The 24477-nt window shown below is 48.4% G+C and overlaps 1 protein-coding gene across 2 annotated transcripts in view; it reads left to right on the forward strand.

Annotated features, from left to right (window-relative positions):
• Positions 1 to 24477, forward strand: part of Lrfn2 (leucine rich repeat and fibronectin type III domain containing 2) — a 166144-nt gene that overhangs the window by 68638 nt on the left and 73029 nt on the right. The window contains exon 1 of one of the 2 annotated variants that reach the window (XM_041656313.1): positions 19220 to 19348. The exons of the other annotated variant lie outside the window; for it this stretch is intronic. The gene's annotated coding sequence lies outside the window, so the exon portion shown is untranslated. Of the gene's footprint in view, positions 1 to 19219; positions 19349 to 24477 lie in introns of those variants that run through there. 2 annotated transcript variants of the gene reach the window in all.

The raw sequence follows: 24477 nt of genomic DNA on the forward strand, positions 1-24477 counted from the left end.
GTGAGTTTGCTTCTTTTTGTTCTATAGTTTTCAAATGTTCTGTTAATTCACTAGGGTGGGAATTTTCCAGCTTCTTTATGTAGGCATTTAGTGGTATGAACTTTTTTCTTAATACTGCTTTCATTGTGTTCCATAAATTGGGTATGTTGTGTAGTCATTTTCATTGAATTTTAGGAAGCCTTTAATTTCTCCCTTTATTTCTTCCTTGACCCATTGATGATTCAGGTGAACATTGTTTAATTTCCATGTGTTTGTAGGCTTTCTGGAATTAGTTTTGCTGTTGACTTCTAGTTTTAAACCATGGTGATCTGATAGATACATGGGGTTATTCCATTTTTTTTGTATTTGTTGATGTTTATTTTGTTACGAAGTATGTGGTCAATTTTTGAGAAGGTTCCATGAGGTTCTGAGAAGAAGGTATATTCTTTTCTGTTTGGAGGGAATATTCTATAGATGTCTGTTAAGTTCATTTGTGTCATAACATCTGTTAGTTCCTTTATTTCTCTGTTCATTTTTTGTCTGATTGACCTGTCCAGTGGTGAGAGGGGAGTGTTGAAATCTCCCACTATTAGTGTGTGGGGTTTAATGTATGATTTAAGCTTTAGAAGTGTTTCTTTTACATATGAGGGAGCCTTGTATTTGGGGCAGAGATTTCCACTTGATGGATTTTTCCTGTGACTAATATGAAATGTCCTTCTTTGTCTCTCTTGATTGATTTTAGTTTGAAGTCTCTTTTGTTAGATATTAGAATAGCTATACCATCTTGTTTCTTAGGACCATTTGATGGAATATTTTTTCCCAACTCTTTTTTCTGAGACAATGTTTGTCTTTGAGGTTGAGGTCTGTTTCTTGTATGCAGAAGAAGGATGGATTCTGTTTTTGTATCCAATCTGTTAGCCTGTGCCTTTTTATTAGTGAGTTGAGTCCATTTATATTAAGGGATATTAATGAACAGTGATTGCTATCACCTGTTAATTTAGTTTTCATTGTTGGTGATGTTAATTTGTGCATTTTTCCCTTCTTTAAGATTTGCTGCTATGAAACCATCAATTGTCTGTTTTTGTTGGTGTAGACAATTTTTTTGGGTTGGAATTTTCCTTCCAGTATTTTGTATAGAGCTGGGTTTGTGGCTAAATATTGGTTAAATCTGATTTTTCATGGAATATCTTCTTTTGCCCTTCTATGGTGATTGACAATTTTGCTGGGTATAGTACCCTGGGCTGGCATCCATGGTCTCTTAATGTCTGCATAACACTTAACTGGTACCTTCTGGCTTTTATTGTCTCCAATGAAAAGTCAGGTGTGATTCTGATAAGTCTGCTTTTATGTTACTTGGCCTTTTTCCTTTGTAGCTCTTAATATTCTTTCTTTATTCTGTATGTTTAGTGTTTTGATTATTATGTGGCCAGGGGATTTCTTTTTTTGATCCAGTCTATTTGGTGTTCTGTAAGCTTCTTGTATCTTCATAGGCTTATCTTTCTTCTAGGTTGGGAAAGTTTTCTTCTATCATTTTGTTAAATATATTTTCTGTGCTTTTAAGTTGAACTTCTCCTTCTATTCTTATGTTTGGACTTTTCATTGTGTCCCATGTTTCTTGGATATTTTGGGTTAAGATTTATTAGATTTAATGCTTTCTTTGACTAATGAGTCTATTTCCTCTATTGTATCTTCAGTGCTTGAGATTCTCTCTTCCATCTCTTGTATTCTGCTGTTCATGCTTGTGTTTGTGGTTCCTGATCATTTTCTCATGTTTTCTGTTTCTATAATTCCCTCAGCTTGTGTTTTCTTTATTGTCTCTATTTCAGTTTTCAAGGCTTGAATGGTTTCTTTCATATGTTTGACTGCTTTTTCTTGGTTTTCTTTAAGGGATTTGCTGATGTCTTCCAGTTATTTGTTTGTCTTTCCTCCATTTCTCTGAGGGAATTTCTCATTTCCTCTTTTAGAGTTTCAAACATTATCCTGAAGTTATTTTTAGGTCATTTTCATCTGCTTTGTCAATATTTGGTTGTTCATTCTTGCTTTTGTAGGGTCTCTAGGTTTTACTGGTGTCATGTTGCTCTTTGTGGTGTTGTGTGTGTTCTTACTTTTCTACTCATCTTCTTCTCTAATAGGTGTGGTTGAGGCTGTCTATGATTCTGTTGATTAATCTTCTAGGTGCCACTGAACCCAAAGCTCAGATGGTTGTTCCCCATGGTACCATCAGTGCCACAGTTCTAGTTACCCTGTTGGTCACTCCATGTTCCTGGAGGTCACTCAGCACTCCAGAACTTTGCTCCACTCCCTTGGAGCCCTGTCTCAGGCTTGCTCTAGCCTAGGCTGTTGTCTCAGACCTGTAAATAAATGCCCCTGGTATGGATCCATTCCTGGAGAGGTCCCTGGCTTGGGGTTGGTCCTGTAAAGGACTCTGGCTTCAGTCTACTCCCTTGGAGTTCCCAGGCCCAGCACACCCAGACCAGCAGAGGACCTAGCTCAGGCTTACTCCCTCAGAGATCCCAGACTCATGCTCAGACCCTCAGAGGTTTCTGGTTTTGTGAATGAGAGTGGGAACAGCCAGTTTGTAGGAGCAGCTGAGGCTTTGAGTTTAAAGCACTAACATCTAGTGTGTGGGGTGTGATTTCCACTGTGCCTGGTGACAGGAGGTTCCTGGTTTGCCTTGTGTAGCCCAAGAACTTGTTGAACTTGGACCCGAACCTTCAGTGTAACCATGCCACTTTCAAGGAAGGCCTTAAGGTGCATTTCTCTAATTAGCTTTAAAATGGCATCATTAAATGATCATTAACGAGTAAGATAATTTATGTCCTATGATTGTTAGTGGAGTGGCCTCCCCTCAGCCCTCCTTAGTCACCCATCTTTAGTCAGGCTTGCTTAGCTCTCCTAATGAATAATCTGGAATATGGCTCCTCCCTTGTACTTTTATCATCTACAGAGGACCTTTTGTGTTGAAGACCTGATGAAGTAAAGAGGGTCAGACAGTCCTGAGTTCAAATTCGGACTCCTCTAGCTGTGTGATTCTAAGCAAAACTCTTGGCCACTCTGAGTAGATCTCTGGTGTTTTTTGGCTGCCTACACACTTGCTGAGAAGCACAGGAATGAGGATGCTGAGTGTGATTACAGCTCCAGCCCTCCCCTGGCAGCTTCTAGAGAAAGGCTTCCCATTCATCTCCTACCATCATCATCATCATCATCATCATCATCATCATCATCATCATCTCAGAAATGGAGATAAAACCCAAGGTCTTGCATATGCTAGATAAATGTTTTCTTGTGGAGCTCACTTCTCAGTTTCTGCCTAACCTCTCTGTCTCCTTTGATAATTTTGTACATCTGATGGCCGTACTCGCCCCTCCCCCATCTTCTCATACCCCTTCCAACTCTGTGTCCTCTTCTTTCTCCTTGTTAACCCACCATGTCCAGTCTGTGCTGCCCACCGCGTCCAGCCTGTGCTGCCCACCGCGTCCAGCCTGTGCTGCCCACTATGTTCAGCCTGTGCTGCCCATGTGTTCTTTGATGTGTGGGCTCACACTGGAGTGAGACTGACCTACCAAGGGTTAGATGCAGAGAAAACTGACCTTTCCCACTCCTAGCAGCTGGCAGTTGCCAACAGCTCCTCAGCTGGGGGTGGGACGCCAAGCCTATCTCTCCTCTCCATGCTGAGATTTTAGTTTGAGCTTTGCACAGGTCTTGAGCATACTGTCACAACCACTGTGGGCAACTATCCATCTGTGTCCCAGAAAAAAATTTCCTTAGTCATCCACCACCTCTGGCTTTTGAAATATTTATGCCCATACCTCCAGAAAGATCCCTGTGCTTTGGAGAATAGTATGTGATGTACATGTCTCATTTAGAGTTGGTCATTCTGCAGTCTTATTAGCTTTGAATTTTCAGATATGTATGTTTCATTTGTAACACCCATGGAGCTCAGGAAATTAGTAAGGAGAGGGGGAATCTCAAGAGAGGGGAGATAGAGCACAGTGGTCTAAAGGGGGAATAGTGGAATGAGGAGGGTTAAATTGGGGTGGGGTGGATGGGCAGGGTAGAGGGGTAGTAGAGGGAGGAATAAATAACACAAAAAAGTTACATGAAACCTTGTCTAACTTTTAAATGTGTGAGTTCCCATCCTCCAAGGAACTATCTGGAATCCCATTGGGCAATACCTCACCCTCCCTACTGTGGGAGAGCCTTCCTCAGGTCCCCTTGGTATCTCTGTGTCTTGTCGACTCCCACTGACAAGTCCAAGTTTATATCTACTGTGAAGCCTTGTCATCAAAACTGTTGGATGAAGGTGTGACTTTCTGTGCCATGGAGACGAAAGGGCCTCATCCAGTCCTGCTCACCCTGACTCTGGGTGTCCCCACTCCTGGAGAAGGCATTACTTAATGCTCCTGTTTATAGAAAGAAGATGGGATGGATCTGCAGAAGCCCCATGAGTTCCTCTGGGCAGAGCGGCTGGCAGGACAGAAGCCAGCTAGGGTGCCAGACGGGAGGGTTTGAGGAGTCTGCCCTTCACCCCTCTGAGTTTGACAGGTTTGAGCACAGCACTGACAAGGACCTTTCAATCTCTCCTTTTCGAACATCACTGCTCTTGAACACGCACACTAACCAGGTGTTAACGATGGCAGCATTTAACCGATGGGTCCCTGGAGGAGGGTAAATTTCAACCCAAAGCTGGAGAGGAGAGAACTTGAGAAGACTGTGTTATGGGTGGGCTTGGGGGCAGAGTTCCATGCCCAGGAGGCCTGGCAGGTGTGCGGGGTGAAAGAGCAGGCGGACTTCCTGGAGGAGATGAGGAACTTCACAGGGAGGCGTGGGGCGAGGAGCAGGTGAAGCCAGGTCTAGGGGAGGCAAACCGTGGGCAGGGAATATGTGTAAATCTCAGCTCTCAGGCTCGTAAAATCCTACAGCTGTGGGTCTCTGTCAGTTTTATATTAACATTTACCTAACAAGTAGACTGAGAGATTGTGTTATTTACATACATATATGGAGGCTGGCTGGACCCACGAATCCTTTCCTGTACACGACGTTTTATTGATTAATAAATTAGACACTTACAGATCAAGCACAAATCAAATCTATCCATTTCAGACACCAGTCAGGCTCAAATGAATGTAAATCAGAAGGCTTCATTTGCATACGCAAAGCAAGCCATTTAACTGTCATTTGTCATCCGCACCCCTGAGAGGCTGTAATTTGCTTAGCAAGGCAGCCTGTAGCAGGCCGCCCCTGTGCTCTCTGGGTGACTTCTGAGACTGGGGCAGTGAAGAGAGCTGTTCGCCTTGATTTTTTCCCCCGTGTTTTTTAAAATCTGCATGTTTGTGGAAGGGCAAGATAAAGAAGTTTTTGGGTAGTTTCAGTTTTTCAGAATTTCTCAAAAAACTGGGTATGGTGGCACATGGCATATTCCTGTAGCCCCAGCATTTAGGAGGTACAGACATGAGGACCAGAAATTCAAGGGTTGAGTTTGAAACCAACCTGGGCTCCATGAGGCTATGCCTATAAACAAACACCTCCCCCTCTTGGGTGCCAAGAAAACAAGGCTAATGTGGACATTGTCCCCAAGCTGTCTGTGTCACTGTGGGTCACAGTTAAGGGAACATCTGTGGATGACTTTCTTAGGACTGTACAGAAGTGACTCACAGTCTGGGCTCTCTCTCTCTAGCCCTTCTTCCCATCCCTCTGCTCACAAACCCAGCCGCTGGCCAGCAGTGGACAGAGTACAGGCCATGCAAGACCCAAATCTGAGCCTCGGTTTGAGTCAGACTTTGGACTCCGAAACCCACCTTTCCAGGCCGTCACGGAGGCAGGTGTTGGGTCACTGACCAAGTCTGGCACCCCCGCCCTGCTACTGGAGGGGCTGCACATGCTTACAGGTCTGCCGGACAGCCTAGGGTGTCTCCTTCAACCTTTACAGAACTTGGCCCATGCGAGGTCACACTTGCCAATGCTGGGCCAGGCCTGTATACAGTTGGTGCTCGTAATAATTGTGCCCCCGGGAAAAGAAAGCCCCATGAATTCTGCTTCAAAGGGTGACTGATGATAAAACACCTGAAGGTGCTTGAGGGTCTTTAAACCTATGAAGGGGCAAGGCAGAAAGAGTTTGATTTTGTGGCTAGGTATTGGCCAGTCCAGTGGGCCCAGGGCTGGATCTGTGGGAAATTGCTGGCGGTGTGTGTGTGTGTGTGTGTGTGTGTGTGTGTGTGTGTGGTGTGGTGTATGAATGGTGTATCCATGGGTATCCAAAAGGTAGAACCAGAAGCCACAGCCTTCCACAGAGGATAAAGAAGTTTTACATCTTCCCTATAAGGAGTACTTATTGAGCACCTGCTGTGTACCAGGTACCTTCTTAGGTCTCACATTGGACCCAATGACAAACAGTCTTGTTCATCTGGATTCAGATGGCCTGTGAGGTTCTGAAGTGACAAAGACCAGCACATACCCATGGAGACAAATGCCAAGGACCACAGAAGGAAACCTAGTTACCAGGTTCCCTGCTGGGAGCCTGCCTTCTCCTTACAACGTGCCCCCCTTCATGGGCCCATACCTGACACTCCCCCGGGGTCTGGCTTCTGGCCCATCACACAGAGGCAGGACTCAAGGAAAGCATCAAGGCCCTCCAGTTTGTCCTTTTTCTTTTGAAACTGTCCACGATCTCACAGAAAGGCTGTTGCCAGGTCTAAGTCTGTGACTCAGGTTCCCTGGCTGTCCTGGGATTCCTGCACAAACCCCACCCACAGATCCCTATGGTGATGTCTAGGCCTGGGATTTGGGAGTCCTGGTGGTCTTCACATAGTCCCTTGCTAGCTCCAGCCTGCCTGATTCTATCCCAACTCCCAGAAGAGTTCCAGGTAGAAGATGAGGGGATGGCAGGTGTTCTGCTCAGATGTGGCCTGTGTACCCCACTCTGTGTGGGGGTTCAGGACTGTCATCCGGTGAATATTTAGAATCTTCTGGCCCTGTGGGTGCCACCCAAGCACCTCATTCTCTTGACTATTGCCCAGAACCCCACAGCAGATATGGTAGTTTGAAATAAAATGGCCCTCAAAGGGAATGGTGCTATTAGTAGGTGTGGCCTTGTTGCAGGAAGTGTGTCACTGTGGAGGCGGGTTTTGAACTCTTATCTATGCTCAAGATACTGCTAAGTATATGAGTCCACTTCCTGTTGCCTTCTGATCAAGACATAACCAGCACCCTGTCTTCCTGCACGCTGCCATGCTCCCTGCCATGATGATAATGGACTGAACCTCTAAAACTGTAAGCCAGTCTCAATTAAATGTTTTCCTTCAGAAGAGTTGCTGTGGTCATGATGTTTCTTCACAGCAACAAAACCCTAAGACATCAGGTCTTCCTGAGCACCCTGGTAGGTGTGTCTAGCCCATCACGTGCAAGACACATGCGGCAGAGGATAGCCAAGACGGCGACTGTTCTAGTTTCATTTCTGTTGCAATGGTAAAATGTCCTGACCTAAAGGGGCTTAGAGTAGGAAAGACTGACTTAGCTCACAACTGCAGGTTACTGTCCATGCTTGTGGAGAAGTCAAGGCAGGGACTTACAGCTGCTGGCCACTCTCACAGTCAAGATGGGAGAGGAGGCACAATGGACCCTTGCTGGCTTGCTGTCAGTTAGTTCAGGACCCTGCCTGCAGAAAGGCATTGCCCACAGTGGGCTGGTTCAGCTAACAATCAAAACCCACACATCCACATTCCTATAGGCCAACCTGACCCAGATAATTCCCCACTCTAGACTCTCCAGGCTGTGTCAAAATGTTGCCTTCTTCTACGTGTGCATACCACAAGAAACCTTCCTTCCAGAGACGCCCAACTTTCTGGCCCCGCCATCGTCTGGGCACCGCCACTGACTGGGAACCTACATTGGCTGGGCACCACAGGAGTAAACACTCCTCCCTTCCTTACTTGGGTCATGGCCATCATCCCCAGAGAATCCCTCCAGACTGTCCGTTTTACAGATGCAAAGTCAAGGCCACAGGAGAAGGGAACACAGTCTTTATGTCAAAGATCACAGCCAGTTCTGTCTCAACGTGGGGCCATCTTGTGACTTACAGACTGCTCCGCTTCCCTCCCGTCCCTCTCTGTCAGTCTCCTTCTGCCTTAGGAAGAGAAGAGATTGCTAAGGGGAGGTGGGTCAGGTGAAATGATCCCACACTATTTTGAACGGCCCAACCTGGGCCAAACCTCCCTTTTCGGACACCCTTCTGCCATCCTCATCTCTGCCACCCAAGTGCTTAAGGGCAGAGCTCAGAGCATCTTGTTACTGTTTTTGTGAATCTTGGATGATAATTATATGTATAAAATTCGATTGCTTAAACCGTTCAGGATTAATCGGCACCAACACACGGAGCTGCGCTTTGCCTGTAATTAGCGATTCCCTGGCAAATGCATTTTGCAAAATAGCACTTGATTTTAATAACAGGCTGTTAGTATTAGAACACTGTGCCCACTTCCTTTCAAATTGTCAAAGAAGCCCCCATTCCTGGTGCCCTGGGCTCTGCTGAGGACTGAGCACCTTCTGGAAAAGGGGTCTTAGCGGCAGTTCTAAGCACCCCTTACTCCTTTCCTTCTGTAGAGGCCACCAAGATCTCAGCAGCTGGCAGACTGATGTAAGAAACTCAGCTTTCCCGTCAGCCATCCTTTCTCCTCCCTCTGTTCAGCACACACACACACACACACACACACACACACACACACTCCCGGTGACTGCCCAGTCTCCCTTTGACTCCTTGGTCCTCTCTCTGTTAGCAGGGGCTCCCAGTATTTTTTTTTGAGGGGGGGAGGGTTCAAGTCAGGGTTTCTCTCTGTAGGTTTAGGGCCTGTCCTGGAACTCACTCTGTAGACCAGGCTGGCCTCAAACTCACAGAGATCCGCCTGCCTCTGCCTTCCAAGTGTTGAGATTACAGGCGTGCAGCCCAGCCAAGCAGCTCACCATCTTTGAGGGACTCTCTCTTCCTCACTCTGGTTTTCATTCTCCTTCTAGCAACTTCTCCGGCCCTACTGTCTGTCTGCTCTGTTTCTGCACTTCCCTCTATGGGTCGGGCCGTGTTTGCACTGCCCTCATCTTCCCAGGTTAGAAAGGAGAAGCATCCTGCTCTCTTGAGTGCACTCTGGTGAGTTAAGGGCAGGTCCCACAGTTTCCCTAGTCACAGCCCTGGTCATCCTCTGCCATTGAGACCAGGAGTGCAGAGTAGGAGGTGAGCTCTGGCTGCCAGCTGCCAGCCCCTCCTCCTCCTGATGCCCCCGTCCAGGCCTTCAGAGACCTCTGCCCTTGCTAGAGCTGTTGTCAGCACAAAACCAGTTGCCTGGTCCTCTCTGAGGGTGTGAAGCACCAGAGTGACCATGAGGTGGACTTTTCTGTGGGGTGGATCGTTAAGGAAAGGACAGGGTATGGCAGATGGCTGAGTGATGGGGCAGGTACCAGGTCTGCAAAGGAGGGCTAGGGTGCAAACCCCAAATTTCCCCTTCTTCCCCTGTACACCTGGAGGATCTCACAGTAGATCCTCTATTTTCCCAGAGCCTCTCCTTCAGTTGCCAGAAGACCATCCTGTCATTCTTGCTGTCCCGTGACACCTCCAGCCCCTCCCTGTCTAGCCCACATCTTCACTCTGCTTGCTGTACCCTCAGCCTGTCTCTGGTACTCCACGACAGCTGCAGGTCAGAACCACAGCATCAGCGGGACCTCCTGTGTCCTGTTTCTTGCTAGTCAAGAGGACTCCTGTGGCTGCCAGAAGGTTCGAACTAAACTTCATGGATATATTGCTTTGAGTCCATTCTGGGTCTCTGCTCCTGCAGAGCCCAAGTGACTCCCCCTTACCCCCCTAGTTCTTAGCACCCAGCCTTCACACACTGATGGGCCAGGTTGTGCCAAGAACCACACTACTTGGAATACCCTTCTCTACCCTTCTGCTTCGATACATTCCAGAGCAGATGCATTCTAGTGTCTACAACTATGCTTGGCTTACGGTCTCTGCAGAGTGTTGGTTGATTGAATGATGAATCTCAAATGGGGAGTCATCATTCCCCAAATCTTCCCTGGAACCCCTCCCTCACCATACCCTGGACTTACTACTTCTCTCTCTCTCTCTCTCTCTCTCTCTCTCTCTCTCTCTCTCTCATGTGTGTATGAGAGAGGGGGGAGGGGGTCCTCTTAGTCCTTTTTCTATCAACAAAGACATTTCAGTTTCAATTCATTAAACATTTTGGAGAGTTGAATATTCACTTCATTCAGAATAAGCGCCTATAACGTATCAAACACTGTTCTAACCACTGCAGATGTGACCACTTCACTCACTCACTCATTCATTCATTCAAAGTACAGGCATCTACTATGTGTCAAAACAGTGTTCTAATGTTGGTAGCTGTGGAGATGGCAGAACTTGGCCTCTGCCCCCTCTCTCTTCCCAGTTCTCCTGTTAGTGCCCTCAGGATTTCCCTTGGCATATACCCCTCCACATACCTCTGCACTGCCAGGGAAGCCCCTGTTCCTCACTCCTGTCCATCACCTGCCCCAACCTACCCACTTCCCACCTGCCTCAGGCTCTCTTGGGACATGTTAGGCATACTTCATTAGTGTATGTGAACCCGAGGTAAGAGCCACATCTCGTTCATTGGCCTTTGGTGCCTGGACTACAGTAAACATCAGATATATGCATGGTTGAGTGGACATAAAGCAATGGTTGAGTGTATCCCAGATCATCTCATCTCATATGATGACCATCCCTGCAGGGATGCAGGAAAATGACACCTGCTGGCTTTCACTGAGTGCTTCCTGTGTGCCTGTGTAGGGCTGGGTTCTGGGGGCAGAGATGAAGAGTCCCTGCTTGTAACTGCACCCCATAGGTCTTTCTGTGAGGGGAGCGGCCTTGGAGGTAGGTTCCCTATCACAAGCCCAGCATCCACTGGGCACCAACCTCCATGTGTTGCACAACTCACTGGGTTTGGGGGACTGCAGCTTCCCTTTCTAGGGATTCTAGTAGTACTGACTTCTTAGGGATGGTGAACAAATGTTAGTTGCCAGCTAGGTGCCAGGCATCAGAGAGAATACAGGGAATGAAATAAAATCAGCCTACCAGAGATAAGGAACGCCACAAAGATGCTTAGCACAGCATCCAGGCCACAGGCGGTGGGAATGTTCTCAGTTCTTGTTCCCAGCGGATGCGAATGTATCATTTTATAGATACATAGAGATATAAACCAAGCCAACGTCCAAGAGACGGAGATGACACTTACGGTCAGGCAGGTACACACCTGGGAGTCACAGCGAGTAACTGGTGTCCCAACAGGCCTCAAGGATTCCAGTGCGCCACTGCCCGCTGCTCTTTGGAGAGGGACGGAGGTTGGTGGTAGGGGAAGATCAGCTTGATGGTCCATACTGCTCTCAGAGATTCACTTCCTGCTGCTGTCACCCAATTGTTCAAGCGGAAATAATCCCCGTCTTCTTCCCAGCTCCCCCAACACAGCGGCTATCACCTATGCCTGCCTGTGCTAAGGAGTGATACAGACAATGCCAAATGAGGGTGTCTTCTGCGGTGCCCCTGCACAGGTGAAGGCAGTGGGTAAAAGTGTTTGAGACTAGCAGGTGTGTGCACGAGCCACAGGAGAGGCGGCTGCATGGGCAGCGCATGTAAGAACTTGGCCTGTTTCTGTTCAGAAGCCACATCAGACTGTAGGACAACACCTTTCCAGGACCTAGTGATGTTCTCTAAGGAAGCCAGCATCAGACTCACTCCGAGGTTATAAACTGGGGGCGTGGTTTGCTTTCTCACCCAGAGATTTCTTTCCCAGATCAGGTGAGATCTCATCTCATCTTCCTCTCTCCTGTGCAGCAGGCAGGACTGTTAATGTCCTCACCTCTCCCCTAGGGGACCCCACTTCCATCTCAGCCCGCCCCTTCCCTCCCCTTATCCCACCTTCACCATCCCCCTCACCTCATCTAACCCCATCTCTACCTCAGCCTGCCCCTCCCCTCCTGTGACCCCACCTCCACCTCAGCCTGGGACTCAAGCCTTTTAGAGACCAAGTATTTACACAATGCAACAGACTTAGACATGAATTTCATACACTTGGCAGTCTTTGGTGGATGTAGCAGACCGTGTAATGGGGGCAAGGAGAACCCAGCTTCTTCTGCCATCAGCTCAGCAGATGTCCCAGTGCCAGGCCATCCTGCAGCCACTGTTGATGCTCAGAGGAGCACAAGCCATTGGTGTCGGGACCCCTCTCCAGTGTAGTCAGTATATCCAAAGTGCCTGGGGCAGGGCCTGGTAAGCAAAGATAATCATGATGAGAGGAGCCCGGAACACTTGGCCTAAGAGATGAGCCCAGCACCAAGGTCCCCGCCCTGCTCCATGCCCTACAGACTGGGTCAGGGTGTCAGCTCCCAAGAGGCCCAAGTGTTTCTTCAAGATAACACAGCAAATCAAGCCCAGATTTGGGAACTGTCCTGTCTCTGGTCATTCCATGATCTTTGTCTTTATTTGTGTGAGCATACATGTGCATGTGTGTGCAGGCCAGAAGACAGACTCAGTTGCTGTTCCTCTTTGGGGACAGGGTCTCTCACTGGTCTGAGACAGGCAAGTCCTAGGGAGGTGGCTACCTCCCCAGAGCTGGGAATAAGGATCCCTCCACCACGTTGCTCCTTGCGCTTGGGATGTTGGCTATCTTCCCAGCCCAGACTCCATCATCTTATCAGAAACCAAAGTGAGCGAGTGAGTGAGGAATTGATGGTGGGAGGAAAGAGCAGCCACGCTGGTTAACAGGCACGCGTCATCTAGAGGATGGGTGGACTCCAGGGAGAGAGCCCTTTTAGGCAGGTGATTTTCTAATGAGCAAAATAGGTGGTGTCAGGCAGAGCCGGTGCAAGTAAAATTAGGTGACCTCTCCTTGCCCTCTCAAGTGGTGCTTGGAGTCAGAGCTTCTCTGATTCAGTATTTTCCTGTTTCCTTACGGGTATTTTGGTCCCCGGAAAACAAAAAACCTGATAACCCTTTAGTGCCTGATTTGATCTCGGTAGTTTTGGTGTCAATGGTAACAAAAGGTGAGTTGGGACATCTAAGACCCTTGGCAGAACCAAGAGTTAGAGTCTCCTTAGCCTTGTCAAAGAACAGAGAAGATGGAGGTGTGGTTCAGTCTGTTCCCAGATGACCTCACTGGAAGTGGCGATACCACTTGTCACCGTGTGCCTTCCTCAAGACTAGTTGGGATGTGTGTTCTTATTTGGGAGGATTTCTCAAGAAACAGATGGGAGATGAGGTAGCAGGAAAGCAGGGGATGAGGGAGCTTGCCAGGCACCCACCCCTGGGAGCATCTGGGATTCCTTAATCTCACAGGGCACACTAGCAGCCAGCAAGCAGTGAGCCTCAAATTATAGCCCTTAAGGGCTGAGTAGGCAAGGGTGTTTGTGTCCTGCTGGCTTCAATGGCTGAGGACGTCCTGAGTTGTCAGGAGGACTAACTCCCTGCCACTTTGGACCCATTGTACAGTCCAGCCATGTGGCTCTAAAGTGCAAGAAACCTCTAAAAAGAAAAATGCATTCGCTGGCTGCTGGGAGTCACACAGTGTCATGAAGAGGTGAAGGAGTTGGGGACATCAGGGATCCCTTCCACACTCAAGTTGAACCCACTGAGGTGGCTCTCAATGCAGGCTTTTAAACAAAGAAGCAAACTTATTATTATGCTTTTCCTCAGTTTGTTTATGTATGTGTGTGGGGGGGGGTCTCCATGCAGATGGAGATCAGAGGACAACTTTCATGAGTTCGTTCCTTTCCACCATGTGGGTCCTAGGGATTAAATTCAGGTCATCAAGCTTGGCAGTAAGTGTGTTTGCCTGCTTGGCCATCTTGCCAGCTCCGTGGCACCTCCAAGGGCTTAAGGGAAATCAGACAGGGCATAGGGAATGGGAACTACTCTCAGTTTTCCCACACTGGGTGATCCTCTAGGAAGTGATTCGGGATATGGGGGTAGGGGAGAGAGAAAGGAAAGGACTGAGGCAGGGCTAGCTTGAAAATGCTGCTGCTAGCAACATGAAGCATTTTCCAAAGGTGGGAAAGAAACCACTGCAGACCTTCTTAGATCCTTTACCTCCATGGCATGTATATTCATGTAAAAGTACATACATATGTAATTTCCTTTTTGTCACACAGCAATGCTGATTTGCATAGGAATCTATAATGTACCACATGTGATATAAATATCCACTTTGTATGTATGTATATAAATATGTGTTGTTGGTATTTTTTTCCACCCCTCCATTTGACTCATGGAATCATTTCTTTCCAATCTAGTTCTGTGAACCATCCCTTGGAACTGACACTCAGAAAATTTTTCTAGCATTTTCTCTTACGCAGTTCCGACAGATTCTGTTAAAACAAGAATATCTCATGTCTCCAGATTAAATCTTCTCAAACTTTCCAGCTGTGGTGGTGACTACCTATAACCCTAGCACTTGGGAGACAGTGGTAGAAGCCCCACTAGAGGTTGGGGATAACCTGGTCTGCACAGTGCATTCCACACTAGCCAGGCTGTATAGTGAGACCCTGTCTTAAAAGTCAAGAGCAAAGCAAAGCTGTGTGTGCTGATGCCTAACTATAATCCCATCACCAGTTAAGAGGTAGATACAGGAGCATCAGGAGTTCAAAACCAGCCTCAGTTACATGGTGAGTTCAAGCCCAAGACCAGCCTGGGCTACAGGAGATCTTCCTCTCAAAAACAAGTCAAAACGGAAAACAGCTCCCTAAGGTTGTTGAATGGCACTCAGACGTCAGCCTGTCGCACTAGGCTTTGTGACAATGCCTCTTCCGCATGCATACCCCTGCTCCCACCCATGGCCACTCTGGCCGGGCTTCTCTTCCTGGTAGCTGCTCGGGTTCTCTTCCTGGTAGCTGCTCGGGGTCACCTTGAGCTTTCATTACTCTGGCTCTCTGAAATACTGCTCTCCCTTCTGCCATCCACTCTCCGAGCTTGTTCATTTTCCTGAGAACCCAGCCTGGATATCACTTTGAACAAGTTTCCTTTGTTCCCATTATCGCCTTAGTAAGACCTCTGCCCCTTATAGCATCTCCTCTCCCACTTAGCCTCCTGCCCCTCTCTCTTGTGGAATTTTCTCTGCTCTTTTCACCTCTGCACAGATGAGCTAACAGCCACTTGTCCTGTGTGTGTTTACACTCTGTCTCCTGGTGCCAGAATGCTCTGCTCACAAGGGCATCGATCATTTCTCTCTTCCCTGTTCACAACACCTAGTGCACAGAAGACTCAAAAAATTCCTTATTTAGACCACTGAGGATGGGGCTGGGTTAGTAGAACACTCACCTTGCATGTATAAGGTCCCGGAACAACATAATGAGTAATGCTGACACACGCATATGATCACAACCTTCAGGTGGTAGAGGTAGGAGTCACCCTCAGCTACGCATTGAGTTAGAGCTCAGCCTTGGCTGCATAAGGCCCTGTGTCCAAAAGAAAAAAACAAGATAGAAACCTTGTTAAATGAGAGACTTTGGGTAACGCCTTCATCAGCTTTTCTGTTTTAGTCCCTTAAGTGAGTGATTACTGAATATTGAGCTCATTCATAAACAATGGCTGACATATCTTGCCTCCCGAACACATGGCATGGGTCCTTGTTCCATCCCCCATCTCTACAGCTAAGAGTTGAGAAGCTCTTGACCAAGGATACACTGAACAAATACCTCTTTTATAAAAATCCTTTAGGTTTTTTTCAATCTGTGCATATGTGTATGATGGGCATGCCTGTATGTATGTATGTTTCAGTGAGCAGATGAAGGTGTGTGTCTATGTATGTGGAGGTCATAGGTTGACATATGTGTGACATATGTATGTGGAGGTCATAGGTCTTCCTTAGTTGTTCTCCACTTCATTCATTTATTCTGCCAGTCTAACATGGAACTCACCAATTACCCTAGCTAGCCAGCTTGCCCTAGGGAATCCCATCCACCTTTTAAGCACTGATAGGCAGGCCACGATGTCCACTCACCATTTTCGTGGGTTCTAGGGACCCAAACCCGTCTTCAAGTGTGGTGCAGACAGCGTTATCCACTGGACCTTCTCCCCAGCCCCTTGAACTTCTGTAATCACGACATCCAGCTAGCATCCTGGCTGAGCTGGGGGCTGGAAGAGTGACTCCTTCATGGACATCTGACTTCCCCAGCCTACAGAGGCTTGTGTCTTCCCCTGTCACCTGCCAGACAGATTGTTGTCACATCATGTGGGGGATACTGGCTAGAACTGCTTTCTCGCTTTGACAGTGGTGTTGGTATATGTTCTCCACTGGGCAGGAAAACAAGTGCTTTACTATTCCCAAGTGCCATGTGCCTGGCACTCTGCACAGGCCACCAGATGTGAGTCTAGGAAGATGTGGGGCTCTGGGTGTAGCTGACTGGCCCAGGGTGACAGATAGTGGAGGACCACCTTATTTGAATATGAGCTATTCCGTACAGCCTCATGTTTGAACACTGGGTCCCCAGATGGTGGCGCTGTTTAGGAAGGTGCTAGAACCTTTAGCTTTGCTGGAGGAGGACTTTAAGTTTTGTAGTCTGGCTCTACTTCCTGTTCTCTGTTTCCTAAGTATGGATACAATGTGACCATCTAGCTTCCAACTCCTGCTGCCATGCTTTCTCTGTCTGCTGCCTCCCTTTCGCCTCGACCCCTGACCCCAGCATGTTGTAAACCCCCCTCCCGGAACTGTAAACCAAAATAAGCTCCTTCCCCACAGGGTCGTTGATCATCGGAACAGAAAAGAACCTGATACACATCTCACCCTGCCTCCCCTGGTGTGTAGTGCTGTGTAGTGCTGTGCTCTGCAGTGCTGTGTAGTGCTGTGTTGTGCCGTGCAGTGCTGTGCAGTGCTGTGTTGTGCCGTGCAGTGTTGTGCAGTGCTGTGTTGTGCAGTGCTGTGCAGTGCTGTGCAGTGCTGTGTTGTGCCGTGCTGTGTTGTGCAATGCTGTGTTGTGCCATGCAGTGCTGTGCTGTGCTGTGCAGTGCTGTGTTGTGCTGTGCTGTGCAGTGCTGTGCAGTGCTGTGTTGTGCTGTGCTGAGCAGTGCTGTGCAGTGCTGTGCAGTGCAGTGCTGTGCTGTGCTGTGCAGTGCTGTGCAGTGCAGTGCTGTGCTGTGTTGTGCAGTGCTGTGCAGCGCTGTGCAGTGTTGGAGGCCAATGGCCACCCCATCCACAGTTTCCTCTCCTTTCCATGGCAGAGAATCCTGTGAGGGCTGCTGTGGCGAGCATACAGTCTGTCCCCCAAATGCTCTTGTCTCTTTTCCTTACTTGCACACCTTACTGTCCCAGTGATGTCACAGCCAGAATGTGACCTCAAGCATTGACTTGAAGCTTAATCAGGGCCTGCATGTGCATGACCCTGATTATTAAGAATCTAATAGAGGCATGGTTCAAAAACCACATGTCTTTCTTGGCACTAAGCACAGCCTAAACAGCGCCTTAGGAGCATCTCCTTCCAGATTTTTTTCCTCTGTAAACAGGGGGTAAGCAGCATCATTCTTCCCATTTGCCGAGGCCTGTTGCCAGCCAGGGCCATGTCATTTTGTAAACTCCATTTTGCTTGAACTTTGGCAATTCTATTTACTACATAACTTTGGTTTCTAGATGAAAATGAATTTGTATCTCTGAATTTTTGATTGTCTACCTCTACAGACCCAAAGTAATGGCTAGCTGGAAAAGATGTTTACTGACCACTATCACTGAACATTCTTAACTGACCACTCATGGATACCCCCAGAAATGGCCAACTGTGGGGTTCCAAAGGGAACTTGTACCCTCCAGCCCACTTCCACACCTACCCTATAGCTACTACACTTTGAAGATTGACATGGGCTCTGCTTCTTACGGACATCCTCTATTAGTCTGGTTTTCTGTTGCTAAGATAAACCATTGACCAAATCCAACATGGGGAAGAAAGGGTTTGTTTCATCTTACAGTTTATACCGTGTTGACAGAAGCTGAAACAGAAACTATGAAGGGGCACTGCTCACTGGCTGACTCCCTACAGTTTGCTCAGCCTGCTTTCTTACACAGGTCCACCTACCCAGGTGCTTTAGGGCCTCCTACATTAATAATTCATCAAGAAGATGCTGCACAGACTTGCCTGTGGGCCAATCTGGTGCTGGCATCTCCTACATGAAGTTCCCTCTTCCTAGACGATGCTAGTCCGTGTCAAGATGACAAAAAACTAAGCAGCATGGATTGGTCTGCAGGTTTCCTCCAGGTAAGCCCTCCGGTGTCTTACGTCTTTCAGCCCCTTGTCTGTCTTTCCTTCTCCCTTACTGTTCACTGCTAAGCTTCAGGATATTCAGCACCAAGGTCAAGAGCAAAGCCTTGGAGCTCCCTGGATAGCATTTGGCTCCATTCTGGCAGCCTGCTCACTCAACTTCTGTCTCTGTGCCTCTCTGTAGGGCCTGGGGATCTGACCTTCCCAAAGCTCTCTCCAAGATGAGTTCAGGGCTTAGCATACATCTGGCATGGAGCAATAATTCAATAAGCAGCGATCATCGGAGTCCTGTATGCGTTTTGTTAGAATGCCAGAAACATAGGGAAAAAACCCTTTTTAGATCAGAAATTAAAACAAGACACTATTAGTCTGAGTCAGGGCAAGGCTGACCTAACATGTTAGCAGATGGTTTTGGTTCTTAAGAGCCTGCCACATGTCTAGCGAGTCATAACTCTAATGGTCTAGTAGTGACGAGCAGTGATGCTGTGCTAAGTGGGGGAGGCAGCCAGAGTCTGGTCCCTGCCTCCGGATCCAGGAATGAGGGTGTCACATCATACAGGGAGCAGAAGCAAGATGGATACCTCCAAAACACTGTTCCCTGGGGTATTGTTGCCAGGTTTTCTAAAGTGCCCACCACCACCAGGTACGGTGGCACACACCAGTCCCAGTGTTTGGGAGGTGGAGACAGAAGGGTGGGGAGTTCAGTGTCATCCATAGCTAACCTAGGCTAGATGAGACCCTGTCTGAAACAACTACACAAGTGTCACCTTTTGTCAGGGTTAGACCTCACTGCTGTGGGATCTTTTTCTTGCAGATTTGCCCCAGGTTAGCAAAGCTTTGAAAGCGGAAGTTGAGAGAAGCCTGGGTACCGGAAGTATGGGGGCTGAATTCCTCAGCAAAGAATCCCACTGACCCCACTCCAGGCTCCTCCTCATGAAGAGCCATGGCTTATTCCACTTTGGGGGACAGTGACGTGTTGGAGTAAAAGCCTTTGAACAGGCCTGAAATGGTAAATTTCAGCTATGAAGGTGAAGGACCCTGCTGTGGGTTCTAAGGTGTACAGGGAGAGACCTGGGGGACTCACAGTGAGGCGACACCTTCCACATGCACAGAGGTGAGATAAACCTTATCTATGACTTCAATTGCAGCTGAATAAATTGTCAGAGAAGCAATTTGGGTCCTATACATGCCAGAATGTGGTACTAGAACACGTATGATACAAGCTTAGCTTGAGTGCAATGTTGTGCTTGGGAAACAGACTGTGTGTGTGGACAACCATTCGGAGACCAGAGGACAAATTCAGATGTCCTTTCTTGGTGCCATCCACCCTGCTTTTTGAGACAGGGTCTCAACAGACTGAGCAGCAAGCTACCTGTCTCCATCTCTCAGAACTGAATGACAAGTGTGTGCCATCAGGCCTGGCATCGTTTAAAGATTTGTTTTCAATGATGTGTGGGGGTAAGGGTGTTCACACATGATCTCTGATGATCAGAGGGGCCGGAGGCTTTAGATCCCCTGGAGACAGAGTAAACGGCAGTTGTGAGTGGCACAATGTGGGCACTGTGAAATGGGTGAGGGTTCCTCACCCCTGAGCCATCTTTCCAGACAACAGGGCTGGCTTTTATTTATTTATTTATTCCTTACAGTTAGTTCTGGGGGTTGAACTGGGGGTCTTCACACTTGATCAGCAAGCACTTGGCTGACTGAGTTATGCCTTCCCACCAGTCCCAGGCCTGAGTTTTTAAATAACAGCCTGATGGCTCGGGGAGTCTTACAGAGTGGCCAAGAGGTTCAGTTCTCGTAAGCCCAGTGTGGCTTTCTCAGTTGGTGAAGTTTCTGATTGCTTATGATCTGTTGCAGGATCCCCCCCCCTCCCCGGAGTTTGGGGGATACAGCAAGGCAGTCCCTGAGATCTCTAACAGGAGAAATCACCTCCCGCTGAGAGTAATCACCAGTTTCCAGGAGGAATTTTGCCTTGTGTGCTTGCTTGCTTCTTAATCACCCTCTAAATATGCATTTTTCACGTTATCCCCTAATGGCACCCAGAGAATCATTAGAATCTGCTGGGACCCTAATCCACGGTTCTGCAGATCTCTAAGTATGTAATTTCCCTCCATGACGCAGGTTTCCGAAAGTCCACAAATAACCATTTGCGAGATAAAGTCGCAGCCCCAGAGTCAATTACAGCAAAGGCTGCAAAGAATCTATTTCCTTTTCGAAAATTAAGATGTGAAGTTAGTAGTCACAGCACTCCAGGCTCCCCTTCGCCTGAGTGGGAGGTGGAAAATGAAGCTAGCTCCTCCCCTCGGTCCTTGACAGGCAGGATGCTGATTTGGGCTGGTTTGGGACTCTGGGCCACCTGGGTGATGGCTGGAGGAGAAGCCCTGCTCAGTGGGGTCAGTTGCCGGGCTTCACATCACACCGGACAGCTGTCTTCTCTTTCCATCGTGAGGTCACATGTCCTGAAAAGGATTGAGGGAACCAGCTGTGACCATCCCCCCCATGACGGTCCTCCTTTGCAGAGCTGGCACTGCAAGGAGGTGTGAAGGGACTGAGGCCCAACCAACTGGGACAGCGAGGCGTGGCCTGGCATATACACATGCACTCCACATCCGCTTTCACAGCTCAGGCCCACAATTCCCTCTGGATGACTCCTCCTACCTTTGCCATCATTGGCTCCCCTGGCTTTCTGTGGGAAGGTGCCCCTGGACTCAAGAGGACTCCAACACAGGACCTTTCCTGACACCTGCTTCCACTCCCATCATGATTGGCAGTTAGGACAGCTTCTTTCTAGGCCCATTTCTCTCCTAGCACAGCAGCAGCTTCCCCAGGGTTAGAGTGTTGGCAGGAGATAGGTTTTAGCACACGCCAAGATATCGCAAGTCTGTGGGTGAAAGGGCAACTTATCTTTCCCGAGGTTACTCAGCTATCACATGGATGCAGTCCACGCTATCTCAGAACCCCTCTTTTGCCCTGGGAGTCACGGGACCTCTCCCACACATGGCAGTGATCTGCTACAAACTGAGGGCCAAGATCCAAAACCACTACCCTGACCAACTTTCTTCCTGGGGCTTCTGGTGTGTGTCTTCTATGTAGAACCAATCCAGCAAATCCAAAGCAAATCCAGCCCCCCCACCTCTGCTTGGCCCCCTCTGACCCCTCTGACCCCTCTGCCCACTGTCAAGCTCTCCAGCATGTGGGCCTTGGTCTGGAGAAGATTTCTGTGCAGCCCCGAATCCACTCCAATTGTATTTTCTCTCTGTCCCTTGAAGAATCAAAATTGCTGAGTGCCTGCTATTTTCTCTGAAACTGTATAGCAAAAAATCTTCTCCTGGGCTCTGACCCTGAGAATCTGCTTTCTGCCCAAAGCACAGTTTTACAGCCAAGTTATTTCTGATTCTTTAAAAGCAAAAGCAAAAAAAAAAAAAAAAAAAAAAAAAAAAAAAAAAAGAAAAAAGAAAAAAGAAAAAGAAAAGAAAAAAATAGTCTGGAAGAAACAGACTGTGTTGCAATATAATGTCTCAGCAAAAACCCCAGGCGTCTGGGCCTGCACTTGGCCCCTGTGCTGACTGAGGGGAGTCTGGGGGACATCTGGAGTCATACTGGGTGGGACCAGACACACTGCAAGATGCAGGCAGGATGCCTGTGGCACTTTGATAAAGCCAGGGAGCTGACGGGGAGGGGTACAGAAGGTTCTAGGTGAAATGAGAGTTGTAGCCAGGTGGAGAGAGCAACACTTGCAGGTCTGCCCTGAACTGAAGAGCCCTGGTTAGAAATGAGCTGTTTTCTGGGACGCCATGCAAATGCCTTGACTAGTGAATTGACCTTAAATTCATGATGCGCATGTGCATGCCTGGTGAGCCTGACGTGGTTGAGGCTGGCTGTGGATATTTTGTGCTGGGTGTTTGTGACCAGAGTGGTCAATACTGTCACTCTTACCTGTGCATCTCCAGGGCTAGCCACACTTTCTGGGATGCACGTAGCAGGCACTCTGCCTGGGGACTGTCTGAGTATTTGTGTGGGGTCACTATTTAGGTGATGCATGCATGCAGGCGTCTGCGGGATGTGTCTTTGCGTGACTCTGCAGCCGACGCATAGAATGCGAGCTCCGCGGAGCACAGGCCTTGGTTGACTCCATTCTGTCTTACGCCAGGGCCGATTCTAGTAAGTATGCTGGCACATTTGTACCTGGCCAAGGGTGAGCACTGTCTACGGGTACCTTTGTGTTTCATTGTGCCTATAATGGTGTGCGTAGAAGCATCTGTACCTGCGAGCAAATGTGCATAAATGTTCCTGTGCCATGGGGTGAAACGGCGACCTCGGGGTAGATGATGGAAGCGGAAGCATAATGAAGGAATTATCTAGAAGACCTTCATGTGTTTGTCAAGGTCCCCAGCCATGGGCTCTGGCTTCTCTGGCCATGGTCCTTGTATGTGTGGATTTCGGTCTCACAGTCTTCTTCGGCCGTGGATGAAGCTGAGACTCCATTGTTAAGGAGACTGTATGCACAGGGACACCTTTTACTTCTCTCTGTGTGACAAACCGTCCCTTCCTCCCCATGCCCCATGCCCATGGCAATGACTCTTCCTCCACTGGGTCTCTGTCAGGCTTCCCTAGAGGTAACCAGGACACTCAGGTGGGCCCAGGTTGTGGATTCGTGAAGTCATTGTCCCCTCCTTGTCTCACACATCCTCCTCCAGTGCCTCTGTTTCCCTCAGCACCCCCTAAGGAAGCCTTTCCCTCCTCAAGGTCAGTTTCCTCTCAAGGCTATCCACAACCATAAGGGTGATAAATGGCTGTGGGGGCCCAGATTGGGGAGGTGGCATTTCTATGGCTTTTTAACAGTGCCCCGTGTGGCAGCTGTTGGTGAAAAGATCTTGTGTTTTTGTCATCATCCTTGCTTCCCCGGGAAACACAAGACCATTTGTAAAGGCCAGGCATCCATTTGAGGGAAGACAGTGTGGAATTCTGGAAAAATAGGGCATTGTGACATAAAACTTCCTCCACGTAGAAGTGGAAACTGAGGCATGTGGATATCCAGTTCCTCCTCTCTTCTACCCTGGCCTGCTGTGACAGCTCTCTTTCCTTCCTTCCATAGACAAGATGACACCGTTTATTCTGTGACACAGTGACTTACTTACTAGATGGGAATTTGATAATGAGAGATGGAGAAAAGAGAGCTCAGTCTGCTGTCTGATAAGCAAGTCCAGGGCCCTTGATTCCACATTGGAGGAAGTTAAATGAACCAAGGTCACCCTGAATATTTGGGCAGGGAATAGCAGAGTTCAGGAAGGCAGGAATCTCCACAGCCCAGGCCGTGGGTGGCAGAGGGAGCCTAGCAATGTTTCTAGAGCAAGTGGTGGCATTGGGATCCTCTGATGCCCCGGCCCTGGCAAGAGGGAGCTTAGGATATGAGCGCTCCCAGACTGGACATCAGACTGATCTCACAGTTGTGGCCTGTGGTAGCCATGGAAGGCGGAAGTACGTTGGTAGCCAAGCGCAGTTGGCAGGACTGAGAAGGAGTGGACAGCAATGGCTTTCTTTCTCTGTGACAGTCTCGACAATGATCTTAACATGCGTCCCCAGTGGGGACAGTTCTACCAAAAAGCTACAGCCCTATGGGGTCCACTGGGTTTGTGTTATGTGACTGACCACAACACCAGGGCTTCAATCAGCTCCTTTTCCTCCATGAAGAGGGCAGTGCCTGTTCCTCCTCCATCTCTGCACATGGCTGGTAGCCTAAGGCATGGACAGGCCATAAATAATAGCAATAATGAGAGAGTCTGTTCCGAGCGCAATGATTTTATGAAATTGCATTTCTGAAAAGGTTAATTTTCCCATCTCCCCACTTGTACTCCAATCTGGGGAGGCATCTGTGAATTAATTGAACCCGCTTCCTTCCTGGTCTCTGAGAAAGCCTGGCAAGATGTTTGCTTCCCTGGGGCCTGATGTCCACAGCTGGCTGGAAGCAGCAGTTTCTGGTCCCCTTCTCAGAGTCCAGTGAGAGGACCCGAGGCTGACACATAGTGCTCAGGATGGGGACAAGAAGTCCTGGTGGAGGGAGGGCCAGGCTGGATGGGGAAGAGAGCCATACAAGGTTATGTGGAGTGCCCTTGGGGGACAGCGCGTGGAGACATCAGAGATGAAGGGGGCAAGTAGAGCCAGGGGATGAGTCCACTTACATACACATGGCATGGAGTGTGGGGGCAGATGAGGGACAGAAGAAATGTGAATGAAGGCAGA

This window comes from Microtus oregoni, unplaced genomic scaffold (genome assembly GCF_018167655.1).
Source record: "Microtus oregoni isolate MIOR12 unplaced genomic scaffold, Mior012 000007F_ref0000211, whole genome shotgun sequence".
Taxonomy (NCBI): domain Eukaryota; kingdom Metazoa; phylum Chordata; class Mammalia; order Rodentia; family Cricetidae; genus Microtus; species Microtus oregoni.